Genomic DNA, 16,818 nt, shown 5'->3' with positions numbered 1-16,818 from the left:
TTCAAGGTAAATACAAATATATGCAACGATTATATGGTCAAAAATCGTCAGTTTGTTTCAGTCGTAATAAAACTTGATTTTCTTGTGCTAACATGATGTTAAAAGGAGTTTTCAATGCAAACCAAAAACTTGTTTGAAATTCAGAGAATTGGTGTCTGGACAGAAATTAAAAAACATGGGATAATAAATGTTATTATACACTTATATTCCATAGGAACACACAATCCCATACATCATTATGCTTGGTATTTTGTGTGTGTGGGAAGGAGTGGGAGGGGGGAGGGGGTGGGGGCTGGGGGGGGGGGGGGGAAGGATGGCAATGAATCTGTATTTATATGATGTCTGATCAGTAGTGGGTGATCATACATGTATGTAAAATGAACCATTCAATGCCACTCGTATTCTGACAATGTTTCTTTTTAGTTGTGAAAATTATTTTGATTATGGGAGTTTTTGGAATCATTATGATATTTGGTGACTATCACCTGAAATTTCATTTAACGTTTCATATTTTATCCATTATATTTGGAAAATAAATTTCTTTCATTTTCATGTTGCTTGTGAAAATGATAATTATCTTATGCAACAATACCAGAGAAGGAAAGCTGCAACTCACCATATAGTGGAGATGCTGAGTCGCAATAGGCACAACAAAAAGATTCACACAATTGTAGCTTTCGACCATAAAACGCTTTTTCAGCAGTAGACACACATACACACCATGCACACACACACACACACACACACACACACACACACACTCACACACACACACACACACACACACACACACACACACACACACATGCAAACGCAATATGCACACATGTCTGCTGTCTCAGAGAACTGAAACCACAATGCGAGCAGCAGCACCTATGGGAGTGGCGATTGGGTAGGGGTAAGGAGGGATAGTATGGTGGGAGTGATGGACAGTGAAGTGTTGCAGTTTAGATGGGGGGGGGGGGCAAGAGAGAAGGTGTGGAGTGGGGGGGGGAGGGGGGGGGGGTAAGTAGTGGAAAGGAGAGAAATAAAAAGAAATTAAAAGACTGGGTATGGCAGTGAAATGACGGCTGTGTGGGGCTGGAATGGGAACAGGGAGGGGGCTGGATGGGTGAGGACAGTGACTAACGAAGGTTGAGGCCAGGAGGGTTACGGGAACGTATGATATATTGCAGGGAAAGCTCCCACCTGCGCAATTCAGAAAAGCTGGTGTTGTTGGGAAGGATCCATATGGCACAGGCTGTGAAGCAGTCATTGAGATGAGGGATATCATGTTTGGCACCGTGTTCAGCAACACGGTGGTCCTCTGGCTTTTTGACCACAGTTTGTCGGTGGCCATTCATACCGAAAGACAGCTTGTTGGTTGTCATGCCTACATAGAATGCAGCACAGTGGTTGCAGCTTAGCTTGTAAATCACATGACTGTTTTCACAAGTAGCTCTGCCTTTGTTGGGATAGGTGATGTTAGTGACCAGACTGGAGTAGGTGGTGGTAGGAGGATGTATGGACAGGTCTTGCATCTAGATCTATTACTGGGGTATGAGCCATGAGGTAAGGGGTTGGGAGCAGGGGTTGTGTAAGGATGCCAAGTATATTGTGTAGGTTTGGTGGATGGTGGAATACCGTGGTAGGAGGTTTGGAAAGGATAGTGGGCAGGGCATTTCTCATTTCAGGGCACGGATGGTACTGAGTTACGAGGGGAATGCTCCTCTGTGGCCGGACTGTGGGCCTTTGGGAGGTGATGGGAGACTGGAAAGCTAAGGCATGGGAGATTTGTTTTTGTACAAGGATGGGAGGATAAGTACGGTCAGTGAAGGCTTCAGTGAGACCCTCGGTATATTTTGAGAGGGTCCGCTTGTCACTACAGATGCGACGACCATGGGTGGCTAGGCTGTATGGAATGGACTTCTTGGTATGGAATTGGTGGCGGCTGTCAAAGTGGAGGTATTGCTGGTGGTTAGTAGGTTTGATATGAACAGAGGTACTGATGTAGCCATCTCTGAGGTGTAGGTCAACATCTAGGAAGGTGGCTTGTTGGGTTGAGTAGCACCAGGTGAAGCAAATGGGGGAGAAGTTGTTGAGGTTCTGGAGGAATGTGAATAAGGTGTCCTCACCTTCAACCCAGATAGCAAAGATGTCATCAATGAATCTGCACCAGGTGAGGGGTTTAAGATTCTTGGTTTTTAGGAAGGATGCCTCTAGATGGCCCATAAATAGGTTAGCATAGGATGGTGCCATGTGGATGCCCATAGCTGTACCAAATATGTTTGTAGGTAATGCTTTCAAAGGAGAAGTAATTGTGGGTGAGGATATAGTTGATCATGGAGACTAGGGAGGAGGTTGTTGGTATGGAATCCATAGGGCATCAAGAAAGGCAGTGTTCGATAGCAGTAAGGCCATGGGCATTAGGAATGTTAGTGTGCAGGGAGGTGGCATCAATAGTGACAAGTAGGGCACCATGTGGTAATGGGACAGGAACTGTGGAGAGTCGATCGAGGAAATGGTTGGTATCTTTTATATAGTAGGATAGGTTCTGGGTAATAGGTTGAAGGTGTTGGTCTACAAGAGCAGAGATTCTGTGAGTGGGGGCACAGTAATCAGCCACAATAGGGTGTCCTGGGTGCTTGGGTTTATGGGTAAGCATGTAGAAGGTGGGAGTGCGGGGAGTGGTAGGGGTGAGTAGAGAGATGGACTATGGGGAGAGGTTCTGGGATGGTCCTAAGGATTTGAGTAGTGACTGGAGAGCCTGCTGGATTACTGGAATGGAATCATTGTGGCATGGTTTGTAGGTGGAAGTATCTGACAGCTGACGGAGTCTTTCTGCCACATAATCCTTGCGGTTCAAAACAACGGTGGCGGAGCCTTTGTCTGCAGGTAGGATTATAAGGTTGGGATCAGTTTTTAGATGGTGGGCTGCAGTTATTTCTGTGGATGTAAGGTTAGTTTGCATGTAGAGGGATTAGGGGAATGATGGTGAGGCAATGTCTCAGGTTAAGAAATTCTGGAAAGTTAACGGGGTGGTTTGGAGGCAGTGTGAGTGGATCACAGTTGGATAGAGGAGTGAACTGAGTTAGGCAAGGTTCAATATTGGTCTCTGGTTGAGTCTGATTGGTCAGGTTGGTGACAAAAAAGTGTTTCCACCTGGCAAAGGAGAGAAGGTTGTTAACTAGTCCTGCATGGTTGAATTTGGGAGTGCAGCAAAAGTTGTTGGTAGTAGGAGGTGGTAGGAGGTGGCCTTTGGAAAGGACTGATATTTCTGTGGGTTCTAAGGCTTCTGGAGGAAAGGTTCAAAGCTGTGTTGTGGGTCTATTTAGGCTCTGGGTTCTGTGTGGTGGTGGGAGGGAGTTTTAGGGTGGGGTAAGTGTAGTAGGTCTGCAAGACAGGGTTTTTCAGCTATGAGGGGGCATGGGGGAGGTTTGGAGGTTGTTGTAGAAGTGGTGGACAGTGGTACTCCATGGCAGGAATAGGAAGTGAGCAGGATGGAGAGCTTCTTGAGGTGGCATTGTGCATGTGGCTCAAGGTCCTGCAGGGCAAGAGTTTCAGTGTGTGTTATGGGTTCCAGGAATTTGGGACTGCACAGCAGGAGAATTTTGCAGATGGAGAGAAGGTACTGCAATGAGGATTGGGTTTGGTTGATATGGTTTTGCAGGACTATGTTGGTGAGGGCTAAGGATTTGCGGAATCTGAAGAGGTGGAGGTCATTGTGGAAGGACGGGGGCAACCAGAGATGGGTAATTTGATGGTAAGGCCATTAGGGGGAATTTCATGAGCCAAGCAACAATGCTGGAACAGTATGTGGGACTGGGATCTGCCTAGGGATATGTAAACTTTTCTGTATTGACGCAGATGGAGGGAGCAAGGGTCCATGGTGGTGCAAAAAGTGCGAAAAATTACATAAGAAAGTAGATTTGCGTCCAAAAGATTAGGCAAAAATCACGCAAAAATACCCTTAATAAATATATTTATATTACTGTGAGTAGCAGGTTTGAAGGCAGATAAGCGTAAGGGGCACGGCAGTTATGACTGGATGAAGTGGATTTAGCGGGTGTGAACTGGTATAGAATGGTGAAAATGTGGGGAATGGGGAGGGGTTCATAGATAGAGATGTAAAATAATGTGGCACCAGAAAAGTGCGGGAGATAACACGCAAAAATATGGGAACTGACACAAGGAGAGTAATCAGTTTGAAGGTATAGGCTAAATTATATTGGCGGGAGTAATGTGAGACATAATAAGGTGCTGCACCAACAATCAGCGTGGTCTTGAGGCCATGTGTTGCACGGCTGAGATGGATGATACAGTGTGGCTCATAAGTAGAGTGTGCAGTGTGGTTTGTAAGGCAACAAGAGAAATACAGGAAAGAAAAGAAAGAGGATGTACATTGAGTATAGAGATGCAAAAAAAGTAGTAATAAAGGAAAACAGCACAGGGTTAGGATTGAAGGAAAGCCATCAGGCAAAAATCAAACAATGGAAAATCCAGGATGGGATGTAATAATATCAGAGAGGGAAAGTTGCAATTCACCTTATAGTGGAGATGCTGAGTTACGATAGGCACAACAAAAAGAATCACACAATTGTAGCTTTTGGCCATAAAGGCCTTTGTCAGCAGTAGACACACATACACACACGCGCACTCACACACTCATGCAAATGCGACATGCACACACGTCTGCAGTCTCAGAGAATTGAAACCACACTGTGAGCAGCGGCACCAGTGCATGATGGGAGCAGTGACTGGGTGGGGGTAAGGAGGAGGCTGGGGCAGGGAGCATGAGGGATAGTATGGTGGGAGTGGCAGACAGTGAAGTGTTGCAGTTTAGATGGAGGGCAGGAGAGAAGGTGTGAAGGGGGGAGGGGGTAAGTAGTGGAAAGGAGAGAAATAAAAAGAAATTAAAAGACTGGGTGTGGCAGCGAAATGACGGATGTGTAGTGCTGGAATGGGAACAGGGAGGGGGCTGGATGGGTGAGGACAGTGACTAATGAAGGTTGAGGCCAGGAGGGTTACGGGAACATAGTATCTATTGCAGGGAAAGTTACCACCTGCGCAATTCAGAAAAGCTGGTGTTGGTGGGAAGGATCCATATGGCACAGGCTGTGAAGCAGTCATTGAGATGAGGGATATCATGTTTGGCAGCACGTTCAGCAACAGGGTGGTCCACTGACTTTTTGACCACAGTTTGTCGGTGGCCATTCATACGGACAGACAGCTTGTTGGTTGTCATGCCTACATAGAATGCAGCACAGTGGTTGCAGCTTAGCTTGTAAATCACATGACTGGTTTCACAAGTAGCCCTGCCTTTGATGGGATAGGTGATGATAGTGACTGGACTGGAATAGGTGGTGGTAGGAGGATGTATGGGACAGGTCTTGTATCTAAGTTTATTACAGGGGTATGAGCCATGAGGTAGGGAATTGGGAGCAGGGGTTGTATAAGGATGGACGAGTACATTGTGTAGTTTTGGTGGATGGCTGAATACTATGTTAGGTGGGGTGGGAAGGATAGTGGGCAGGACATTTCTCATTTCAGGGCATGACGAGAGGCAATCAAAACCCTGGTGGAGAATGTAATTCAGTTGCTCCAGTCCCGGATGGTACTGAGTTACGAGGGGAATGCTCCTCTGTGACCAGACTGTGGGGCTTTGGGAGGTGGTGGGAGACTGGAAAGATAAGGCATGGGAGATCTGTTTTTTTACAAGGATGGGAGGATAATTATGGTCAGTGAAGGCTTCAGTGAGGCCCTCGGTATATTCTGAGAGGGACTGCTCGTCACTGCAGATGTGACGTTCACGGGTGGCTAGGCTGTACAGAAGAGACATCTTGGTATGGAATTGGTGGCAGCTGTCAAAGTGGAGGTATTGCTGGTGGTTAGTAGGTCTGATATGAACAGAGGTACTGATGTAGCCATCTCTGAGGTGTAGGTCAACATCTAGGAAAGTGGCTCGTTGTGTTGAGTAGGACAAGGTGAAGCAAACGGAGGGGGGGGGGGGGGGGGGGGGGGGAAGTTGTTGAGGTTCTGGAGGAATGTGAATAAGGTGTCCTCACCTTCAATCCAGATACAGGGTGTATACGACCCGGGACTACCGGGAGATCTGGGAAAAACCTGGGAATTTTCGTATCTGGGAGAAAACCAGGAAAAACCCAGGAATTTTTTATAATTCCGTTAATTTTTCATTGCTGTAGTTTTCTGTTAAATTTTTGTAAATTTGACTGGTATGAACCGATATTTTACCAAAGGGTATTACTGTATACCCATACTGCAGACTAATACTTCAACAATAAAACATAAACAAGAGAAAAAAATGAAAATAACTTAAATTACAAAGGAAATGCGCCATATACAACATTGACACACAGTGCCAACAGCAAAATGTATCAAAGGCTTTAGGAAAATTATGCAGTGCTTCCTGACAACAAATTGCCTCCAATGAGCGTGATGTCACAACTGTTTACATTAGATTCGTTTTAGCAGTTATGAGCGGGCTCATGCGCATGTGCAGTTGAGTCTTGTTTTAGTAGATTTTTCCCACTTCTGGCTACAGAAATGTGGCCATTGGCTGTGCAAGCAGTCGTAGCAAGCAGCTAGATGTTATTGGGAAAAGGGGTCACCAAATTCATATTCTTGTGGGGGAAAAAACTTGTTTCACAAAGCACCTAGCATCCAGCTCAAGTTGGTTTATCGGTTATTCATATGATTTTGAAATGCATCCCTGTAGGTTTTTGAACATTTTTGTACACATTTTAAATTGATTTCTGAATGAATCATAAGTTGATTTTTGAATGCGTGCATAGTGTACGTGATGTCTCTGTCAGGAGAATCCTCGTCGCATTTAGAAATAAACTTTCTGCAGACAAAAAGGAAATGGGGCTATATGATCTGAGCGAAGTAAAGCCAAACGGATGAAAGCCAATTGCTGTCTGATTGTGTGGTTGATTGGGTTTGCAAATGTTCAGTGTTGTTATAATTACTAGAGAAATCCATAGATTCAGACTACTAGAGTAGAAATAAATGACTAACAGGAATAACAGGTGAGAAAGATTAAGTATTATCTTCTTGGTGTACCCAAGAAAATGAAATTTTGACAGAAAATTTTTGGCCAGATCGCTACACTAGTAAGGACTAGTTGTACAGTCCCCAGCCAGCAGCCGCTTAAGTTCTATTCTGGAAGTAACATGGAAAATGTGTTGTACAAATATGTAACAACGCCTAACAGGAGAATAATCGCAGGATAGCTAAACCTGTGATTCTAGCAGGATTAGTGAAGTTAATCGGTGAACAAATTTTGACAATGGCAAGAATAGCTACAGAATTCTTGATGACAAGATTGTTTGTTAGAACAAGGAAGGAGAAGAAATGGGGACAGCACACAAATTATGGAAGAATAAGATGATTCCAAATTTACATAAAAATTTCATAATACAACTTTTCGATCTTGTGTTTGATAAAGTGATGCGAATGAATGAAATGTGGAACTATTTCCTAACATAAAGCTTTTTGCTGTAGTAGGCCTTATAGGCATCTGATATTGGTACTTCGTGAATTATATTCTGTCGTGTTATAAAAATGACCATTTGTGCCAAAATAGTCTCATTTATTTGGTGTGTGTTACAAAATTGCTGCATTATTAGAAAGGCCTATTTTGTTTTATCTAGCAGACAGTCACAAAACAGATGTAATCAGATTGAGAAACCACACCAGTCTTGGGTATTATTTATATTAACAGCTTTTTCAGTATTAAATAAAGACATTTCGATTCTTCATGTAGCAAAACGTTTGACAAACTTTGATGAGGTAATAGATTTTTTCGCAGAAAGGAAAGCATGCCATGTAAAGCTGTAGCAAGATTAAAGAGAAAAAAATGCTAGGAGCTATTTTTTTTTTGTAAGGATTGAAGAAATGTGTACTTTCTTGCTTGTCTCTTGTCTTTATTGGTTTTATGTATCCTATATTTAATTTTATGTTACAAAACAGTAAGTTATTAGCTAATAGACTATAAAGAGTGCAAATTTTTTGAAGACTTCTTGTTCTCCCGATTACAAATAATCGCATTCGCTATTAATTGGGAGATTTTTTTTTTAAAAGAGATGCAGGTTGTCAAATGGGCTGACTGGGAGCAGGAGAGGCACCACAGGACATTTCAATTTCCATTGTCCTGTGCAGGTTTGATGGCATCCATTACAAAATATACACATTTCAATTCCTCAGAGCAAAATACAGTGACGTGCTATAGAAGAATACTGTATGAAGAGGTGTGGCATTGCACTTTGGCACACTTAATACCAAATAACATGTCTTACATTTCCTCAAACACATATGTTTTATGTTTAAGACTTTTCAGAAAGATGTGCACTACAAGATGAATATATTTTTGAAAATTCAATTTTTTTTTTAGTATTGACCTGGTTCGCAAATATCGTAGATCTGGGGCTGATGCACAGAGCAATCTGAGTTATAGTAGTCTTCTCATGACCCATGTTTACATTTCGTGATTTTGCTGTTTCCCCTTCATTTACTCTCACATCAAATGAAAACAAAATGGATATCTGTGGCCGGGAGCTGTCAAGTGAATTAAAATACATTCACATATTTATGGAAGGCTAAAATATGTTATTAGTTTTAGCTTTTATTGTATTTCCACCTTTCTGACCATCAAGCATTAATCACCTTGCAGAACAATGAAGTTATTTTTGTCTGTTTGCTAAAGAAATTTGACTTTTATTAACCTTTTCCACAGAGGCAATCAATGTATGTGAAACAAAATTTCACAGTACTGGCTAGTTTCAACTGTTTGCTGCATTTCAAGTGCAAATTTTCATCTTCTAGCATGTATTGCATTATGCCACAATAAAGAGCCAGACATGATCTAATACAGTACTGATGCTCCAATAATATTTACATCCCAAAAACCACATTGAAAAGCTTAATATCAAGTCAAGGTCTACTTCATTGGTAATCTGGGCATACGAATGAACACTTTAAAAGTATGCACTTTAAATGTGCACATTTTAGTGTGGTTCATGAAATTCTGATGCTCTTGCAGTAATCTCTGATGTCTTGTTTCTTTTATGACATAATGTATGATCTTTAATGTTTTACTCGAAAGCACATGCGGGCTTCCTACATCATGGTAGCTGCACATACGTGGTGTCGCCTGTTACCTGCACTCTGTGGCAACTGCTGAAATGAACTTGTTTCTAACAGGTCGTGGGAAAATATTGCAAATAATGGTTCAAAAAGCATTACTTTCAAAGTAAATACCCTTTTATGTAAGTTGAACTATGTGCGAGAATGTACCATGAATTTCTTAAATCAAAGACTGTTTGACTCTCATTTAAAAATAAACACATTGATGATGAGCCATTTAGAAGAATTTCGAACCCTGAAGATCAGACTTTTACGCAATTATTAAAACTTTTACTAGCACATTTGTGTGACATATCTTAAAGCATAACACACGTGAAAAAGATAAACATTATATGTGAAAGCTTAGCTTCTCTTGCAGCTTATTAACCTCAGAGACCAATTTTATATAAGAAAGCTTTGCTTTTTTTGTAGCAACACTATGTATATTAATTTAAACTGTTAACTTTCCCTGTTTGTGTGTTTGTACTACATAACAGTGATGTTGCTGTTGGTTGACTACATCATGTGTCCTATGCTCTGAATATCCGCTGTCATCGGCTGGTGAGATCACGTGACATGAGCTATGACTGGCTAACAAAAGCGCATCGCAATCTCGATTTCAATGATTCGGAAAGTAACATGAATTGTTTGGTGGAATTCCAATGTATACTTTCATAATATGGAAATAGGCAGCGTACATGTTGCTGCACATCAAAGATATTTCCAAAATGTGTCTTTTTCCCGAAGTTTCGTTTTCTAAAGTGCCGGGAAATGCCCATGCCTAGAACCATAAACATCCAAAGGATTGATAAGTTTTGCAGTTCCGAGGGAAAATATACTGTCACTTAACATGGAAAAATGTTTTCGCCCAGGAGAAAGTGTATTTTTAACCGGGAAATCCGGGAATTTTTTTTCCTTGTCCGCGCATACACCCTGAGATAGCAAAAGATGTCATCAATGTATCTGAACCAGGTGAGGGGTTTAGGATTCAGGGATTTGAGGAAGGATTCCTCTAGATGGCCCTAGAATAGGTTAGCATTGGATGGTGCCATGCGGGTGCCCATAGCCATACCGTGGATTTGTTTTTAGGTAATGCCTTCAAAGGAGAAGTATTTTTGGGTGAGGATATAGTTGGTCATGGAGACTAGGAAGGAGTCATTGGTTTGGAATTCATAGGGCATTTGGAAAGGCAGTGTTCGATAGCAGTAAGGCCATAGGCATTAGTAATGTTAGTGTACAGGGAGGTAGCAGAATTAATTTTCAAAGTGACCAGTTTCAGTCAGGCTAGTATCTAATAACAAGAAGAGCTACTATGACAATTTATTTCTTGACTACTAATTGGCTTCATGGAAACACATCAGACCTGGGCCCAGTGGCGTAGGAAGGGGTGTGTGGGTGGTGTGATCCACTCCAGGTGCCAGTTCCATGGGGGTGACAAATCTTGTGAGGTTCTGTGGCACGAGTACTAAAAAATGTTTTGCCATTGTTTCATTCATGACACTTAAGGGAGCAATTAGAGAGCTCATTGGCTGGGCCTGACCATTTTGCATGCATGCTTTTTATTTTACCACTAAATAGCACACAAATAAAAATTATTCTCACACAATATTTGAGACAATGATATACAGTATATTATACTAGCTTGTTATCTATTTTTTGTAAAGAGGACATTATTAACATAGTTTCTCATTCACCAAATTGTTTTTATGATTTTATTGTCTGTGATGGATTTTGTGCTGTTGTTATTTTGCGATAAGTAGAGATTTCATGTTGTAAAATATAGCACACCAAATCCTTTGTTAGCAAACTTACTGAGAGCATAAATTGAGGTTATGGGTAGAGCAGATACTGAATTTAGGACCTTCTGAATTCAAAAAAAGTGTTTTTCCACAAAATGTGTAGATGTAACAATGTAAGTACATTAAATTATGAATTCCTTCAAGATCAGAAACGCTAGTCAGTCTTATGTGTTTGTTAAATCATGTAACTGCGATAGCATGTCCTTGGAAACAGTGCTCTTTCCTTTACATTTTTTAATTGTGTAGTGCAAACAAATACTACTTGAATCAGATCAAGTAGTCTGAGAGTATTTTCTTCTGCATATTCTGTAACTTTTGACATCTCACTGATAATTCAGATCAGTGAAATTATTCATCAGGTTCACACACAAAACATAAAAGTAGAAGTAAATGAATCATTTGTAGGTTATTTGAACCAAACTGGGAAGAAAGCCATTAACCTACTGGAAGGTAATTTACAGGTTACCAAATAGGATAGTCTGAAACAAGAATTTGTGGACTTAATCCTCTGACATTGTTTATACCCTGACCAAACCAAACTGTGAATCACTGTGGATTACATGCTTTTGCCATGGCTCCATTGTATGTGAGTTCTCTGGGACCTTAGAAAGTTTCTACATGTTCCTCCCAACTTCTACCCACAGATGAATGATCCTTATGAAAGACATTGGAGTTACAGTTAACTGTCTTTTGGATACACAATGGAGTGCTCAATATGAAGCTATTATAAACCTGGATACACTGTATTGACGTTCCACAATAAATAACACAGTGTATTCAAGTATTTAATATGTCTATGTTCCTCCAAGAACCAACAGAATATTCCATAAGGAATATCAAGCTATTAATCCACTGTTTCAGTGCTTCAAAAAGATTATCAATGCCATTAGAGAATTGTACAATTCTTCAGATGCCATAGAAAGCAGAACACCTCCGCAAATTCTATTGCCTCAATTGCAAGATTTCTCTTTTTGTTTTTACAGAGTACTGTCTAAGAATAAGTCAACCAGACTTGAAAGTATTTAAAGATTCTTAGAGTCAGCTTTGGAATGTGCTCCATGAAGAAGATAAGTCTAAATCTCATTTTAAAAGACAAGAGAAAATATCATGTTCATGAAACACTCAATTTGTGAAGGACACATGATGAGATGAGCATTCCTGTGGAAAAAGTAGAACTATCAGGAAGAAGAAATGCCTGAGATGTTTTCTGCGAGCTGCCAAAGTTCTAAAAGAAGTGTCTCTTGGTTGGATGTCTTTCAGATTCCTAAGAGCTCATGGATGGATATGAGTTTTCCAAATATGCTCCCAGTCTCATTTTGGCATTAGCATGTTTCTAATTTTTGTGTTTCAGTAGTGTCATGTGAGAGGAGATTGTCAAAAATCAAACTAATAAAGAACTATCTTAGGCCCACTGTAAGTCAGGCACAGCTTTCTAGCTTCGCAATACTGACACTCAAAAATAGCACAGCTAATGGTATTGAACAGGCAATACAATTTCAAACTTCTCAGCAGAAAAAGTTTCAAGGAAGAGATTCTAAACAACATTTAGAAGAGCTTTGGTTATTTTTACTGCTTCATTAACAATCAGTTACACTATGTTATTTATAAAAATGCATTCACTTATTTAACTACTTGTATCAAAATTTGTGTACCCCAAAAAAATTATTTGATGTTTTTGTGGGTCAGGTGGAGGGGGGAGGGAGGGGGGAAGGAGGGGGGGTGACAAGTTAAAAACCAGCACTGGGTGCCAAACTACCCAGCTATGCCATGAGCCTTTCATGATTCCTCCCATAGCAGATTATTGGACGAAAAGCTGAGCAACCAATGATGTGAGAAAATCAAGATGAGTATTTCTTTTGAAACTTTATGAAACAACCATTTTAAAGTGATATTCTCTCCAGTTTCAAGTGGCTAACAGAAGCGGTAAAGGGTGCCAGTCTTGCTTGCAAGATGAAATCACAGCTCACCATTTGCAACATAGTCGATGGACCAATTGCAGACCTCTGCTACAGAGCCTAGTGGAAGTTCTGAATCAGAGGACCAGACAGTTCTGCAACCATGTATGCTGCAGATTCCTCAGTTTTCACCATAGGTTGGCTGGATTTTGGGTTCCACTGAATATGCAGGATCCCACTAAATACAGGAGGTGGCTACACGGGTATCAGCAGTTGTGTAGCATGGACTGGGTGGTTTTTTAGGTTAGAGGAACTTAGGAAAGCAAAAACAGGGCTTCAGTCTTGAAGGGTGCAAGAACATAGATACAGGAACCATTGGTATAACAGTTTTAAATTGTTGTAGCTGTGTTGGGCAAGTACCAGAGCTCCAAATGCTCACAGAAAGCACTGATGCTCAAATTGTTATAGGTACTAAAAGCTGGCTAAAGACAGAGATAAGTTCAGCCAACATTTTTGCAAAGAACCTGACAATGTCCTGAAAGGATAGACTAAACACAGGTGGCGGTGGCATGTTTGTTGCTGTTAGAAGTACTTTAGCTTGTCATGAAATTGAAGCATAAAGTTCCTGTTAGTTAGTATTGCCAGACGTCATTCTCAGCAACTGGAATAAAATAGTAATTAGATCCTTTTAGTGACCCCTCCCCCTCCCCAGTTCAGATGACACAATTGCTGAAAAGTTCAAAGAAAACTTGATTTTGATTTTGAACACAAACCCAACTCATACATTTATAGTTGATGGGACTGTGGGTCAATGGGAGTGTCTGATTTCACCTGTCTTCTTTAGCCCATAACATAATGGTGTTGTGGTGTGTGACGTCATTATGGTGCAGAGTTATGGAATTTGTTGTGTTTGTAGATGTTGTCTTGATGTGTTAGAGAGTGCCCTCTAGTGGAGTCTGTGTATGTGCTAAGTGTAATGTGTTGTATTGGGTTCATTTGAGCCTTGGTGTTGGACGTGTGAAGCCATTGTCAGTTTTGTAGTTCGGGACATAATGTTTGGAAGGTTTTTCAATGAGCTACGTTTTCTTTTTGTTTACATGTTTGGCATTTTCATTAGGTGTTATTGGTTTGCTCTTTTTGTGGTCCTTTAAGGCGTTTAATTTATTGTGTGGCTTCTTTTGTTAGATATGGATATGAAGATGAAATATAACAGTGCTATGTTGCAGTCAGAGATCGGACAGAAAATTCCTCCACTTATTTGGACTGATCGATGAGATTGTGAAGTGCAGTATTTGTCATGAGAACATGAAGTTGACCAGAGTTCCATCGTCTCGAACCAGGAACAAGTACATGTGGTGGTGCTGCGCACTTGTGTGTGTGTGTGTGTGTGTGTGTGTGTGTGTGTGTGTGTGTGTGTGTGTGTGTTTTGTGGTTGACCAAGTTTGCAGTGCCATAATTTGTTATTGGTAAGTAATTGGGTTTATTCTTCTTGAGTTGTGATGTTTTCTGTATTTATGTTATATTGAATGGGTTTTAATGTATGAACAAATGTTTGATTTTTTGAGGAGTTGTGGTTTTGGTTTTATTTTTTGTAGTTGTAGGTGTTGGTTTTTTGGTATCAATAGTTGTGGTTGACCTGTATAGGTCAAGGGAAATGACCAATTCCAATTTTCATAGTTTTATTTGTAGGTATTGGAGTTCTGGTGTCGTCAGCTGTGGTTGACCTATGTATGTCAAGAGAAGTGTCCAAATCCTGTAGATTTTCGTTGGTGTAGCAGAATGTTGTAATTTTTTTTATTTTTTATTTATTTTTTATTTTTTTTAATGGGATCATGGTGTATTTTGCATTAGTCTTATATTTAGCTTGTCTCCAACCTAAAACCCACCATATCCAATAGCTGTCCTGTCCATTTGACTGTATTTTTGGAGGGAGACGTTATTGTCTTATTTATATGTATTTTCATGTTTGTTGCCATGTGTATGTAGTGACATAATGGGTGCCATATTGGAGACGTTTAAAATGGCTATTTCTGCCATACTGATGACGTCTTGGGTCAAAGTACAATGGGTGAAATTCAACATTTTCATAACCCCATGACTTAAATTTACCCTCAACGTATTGGCAAAAATACGTGTTGAAATCTGGAAGTACACATAAAACTTCATCCAAAATTGTGCTAAACGCATTCTCTGAAAATTATCTTGAGCAGCTAGTTCAGGAGCCCACGTGAATGGTAAACGGTTGTGAAAACACACTTGATCTCTTAGCAACAAATAATCCTGGGCTGATGATGAGCATTTTAACTGATACAGAGATTAGTGAACACAGGGCTGTTGTAGTGAGACTGCATATCATAACCCCCAAATCCTCCAAAAATAAACAAAAAACAAACAAAAAAATGCCTATTAAAAAAGCAGATAAAAATTCACTTGATGCCTTCCTGAGAGACAATCTCCACTCCTTTCAAATTAATAATGTAAGTGTAGACCAGAGGTGGCTTGAATTCAATGAAATAGTATCGGGAGCAATTGAGACATTTATAACAAATAAATTAACAAACGATAGAGCTGATCCTCGTTGGTACACAAAATGGATCACATCACTGTTGCAGAGACACAACATAAAAAACAAGCCAAATTTAAATGGATGCAAAATCTCCAACACTGGCAATCTTTAACAGAAGCTCAAAATTTAGTGCAGACTTCAATGCAAGATGCTTTTAATAGTTTCTACAATGAAACTTTGTCTCAAAACCTAGCAGAAAATCTAAAGAGATTCTGGTCATATGTGAAGTATGTTAGGGGCAAGACACTTCTCTGTGTGACAGCAATAGAAATACTATCGATGACAGCACTGCCAGAGCTTTCCAAAATTCCTTCACCAAAGACGATGAAGTAAATATTCCATAATTCGAATCAAGAACAGCTGCCAACATGAGTAGCGTACAGTAAATATCCTCAGAGTAGTGAAGAAACATAAATCACTTAACAAAAGCAAGTCTTCCAGTCCAACCTGTATACCAGTTAGGTTCCTTTCAAAGTATGCTGATACAATATTTCCATACTTAACAATCATATACAACCAGTCACTCAATGAAAGATCCGTGCCCAAAGACTGGAAAGTCGCACAGGTCAACCAATATTCAAGAAAGGTAGTAGAAGTAATCCACTAAATTATAGGTCCATATCATTAACGTTGATATACAGCAGGATTTTGTAACATATATTGTGTTCGAACATTATGAATTACCTTGAAGAAAATGGTCTATTGATACACAGTCAATAAGGATTTAGAAAAGATTGTTCTTGTGAAACGCAACTCATACTTTCGTTACACGTAGTGTTGAGAGGTATTGGCAAAGGGTTTCAAATTGATTCCATATTTTTAGATTTCCAGAATGCTTTTGACACTGTACCACACAAGCGGCTTATAGTGAAATTGTGTGCTTATGGAATATTGTGTCAGTTATGCGACTGGATTATTGATTTCCTGTCAGAGAGGTCATACTAGTAACTGACAGAAAGTCATAGAGTAAAACAGAAATGATGCCTGGTGGTCCCCAAGGTAGTGTTACAGGCCCTTTGGTGTTCCTTATCTAAATGAATGATTTAGGAGACAATCTAAATAGCCATCATAGGTTGTTTTCAGAAGATGCTGTTGTTTATTGACTAGTATAGTCATCAGAAGATCAAAACAAATTGCAAGATGATTTAGAAAAGATATCTGAATTGGCAATTGTGATGTCATCCACATGAGTGCTAAAAGAAATCTGTTAAACGTTGATTACATGATAAATCAGTCAAATCTAAAGGCTGTAAATTCAACTAAATATCTAGGAATTACAATTACAAACAACTTAAATTGGAAGGAACACATTGAAAATGTTGTGAGGAAGGCTAACCAAAGATCACATTTTATTGGCAGGACACTTAGAAAATGTAACAGATCGACTAAAGAGACTTCCTACAGTAAGTTTGTCCATCCTCTTTTAGAATGTTGC

This window comes from Schistocerca serialis, chromosome 4 (genome assembly GCF_023864345.2).
Source record: "Schistocerca serialis cubense isolate TAMUIC-IGC-003099 chromosome 4, iqSchSeri2.2, whole genome shotgun sequence".
Taxonomy (NCBI): Eukaryota; Metazoa; Arthropoda; class Insecta; order Orthoptera; family Acrididae; genus Schistocerca; species Schistocerca serialis.
The sequence above is the reverse complement of the archived record's forward strand: the minus strand, read 5'-3'. Positions refer to the sequence as shown.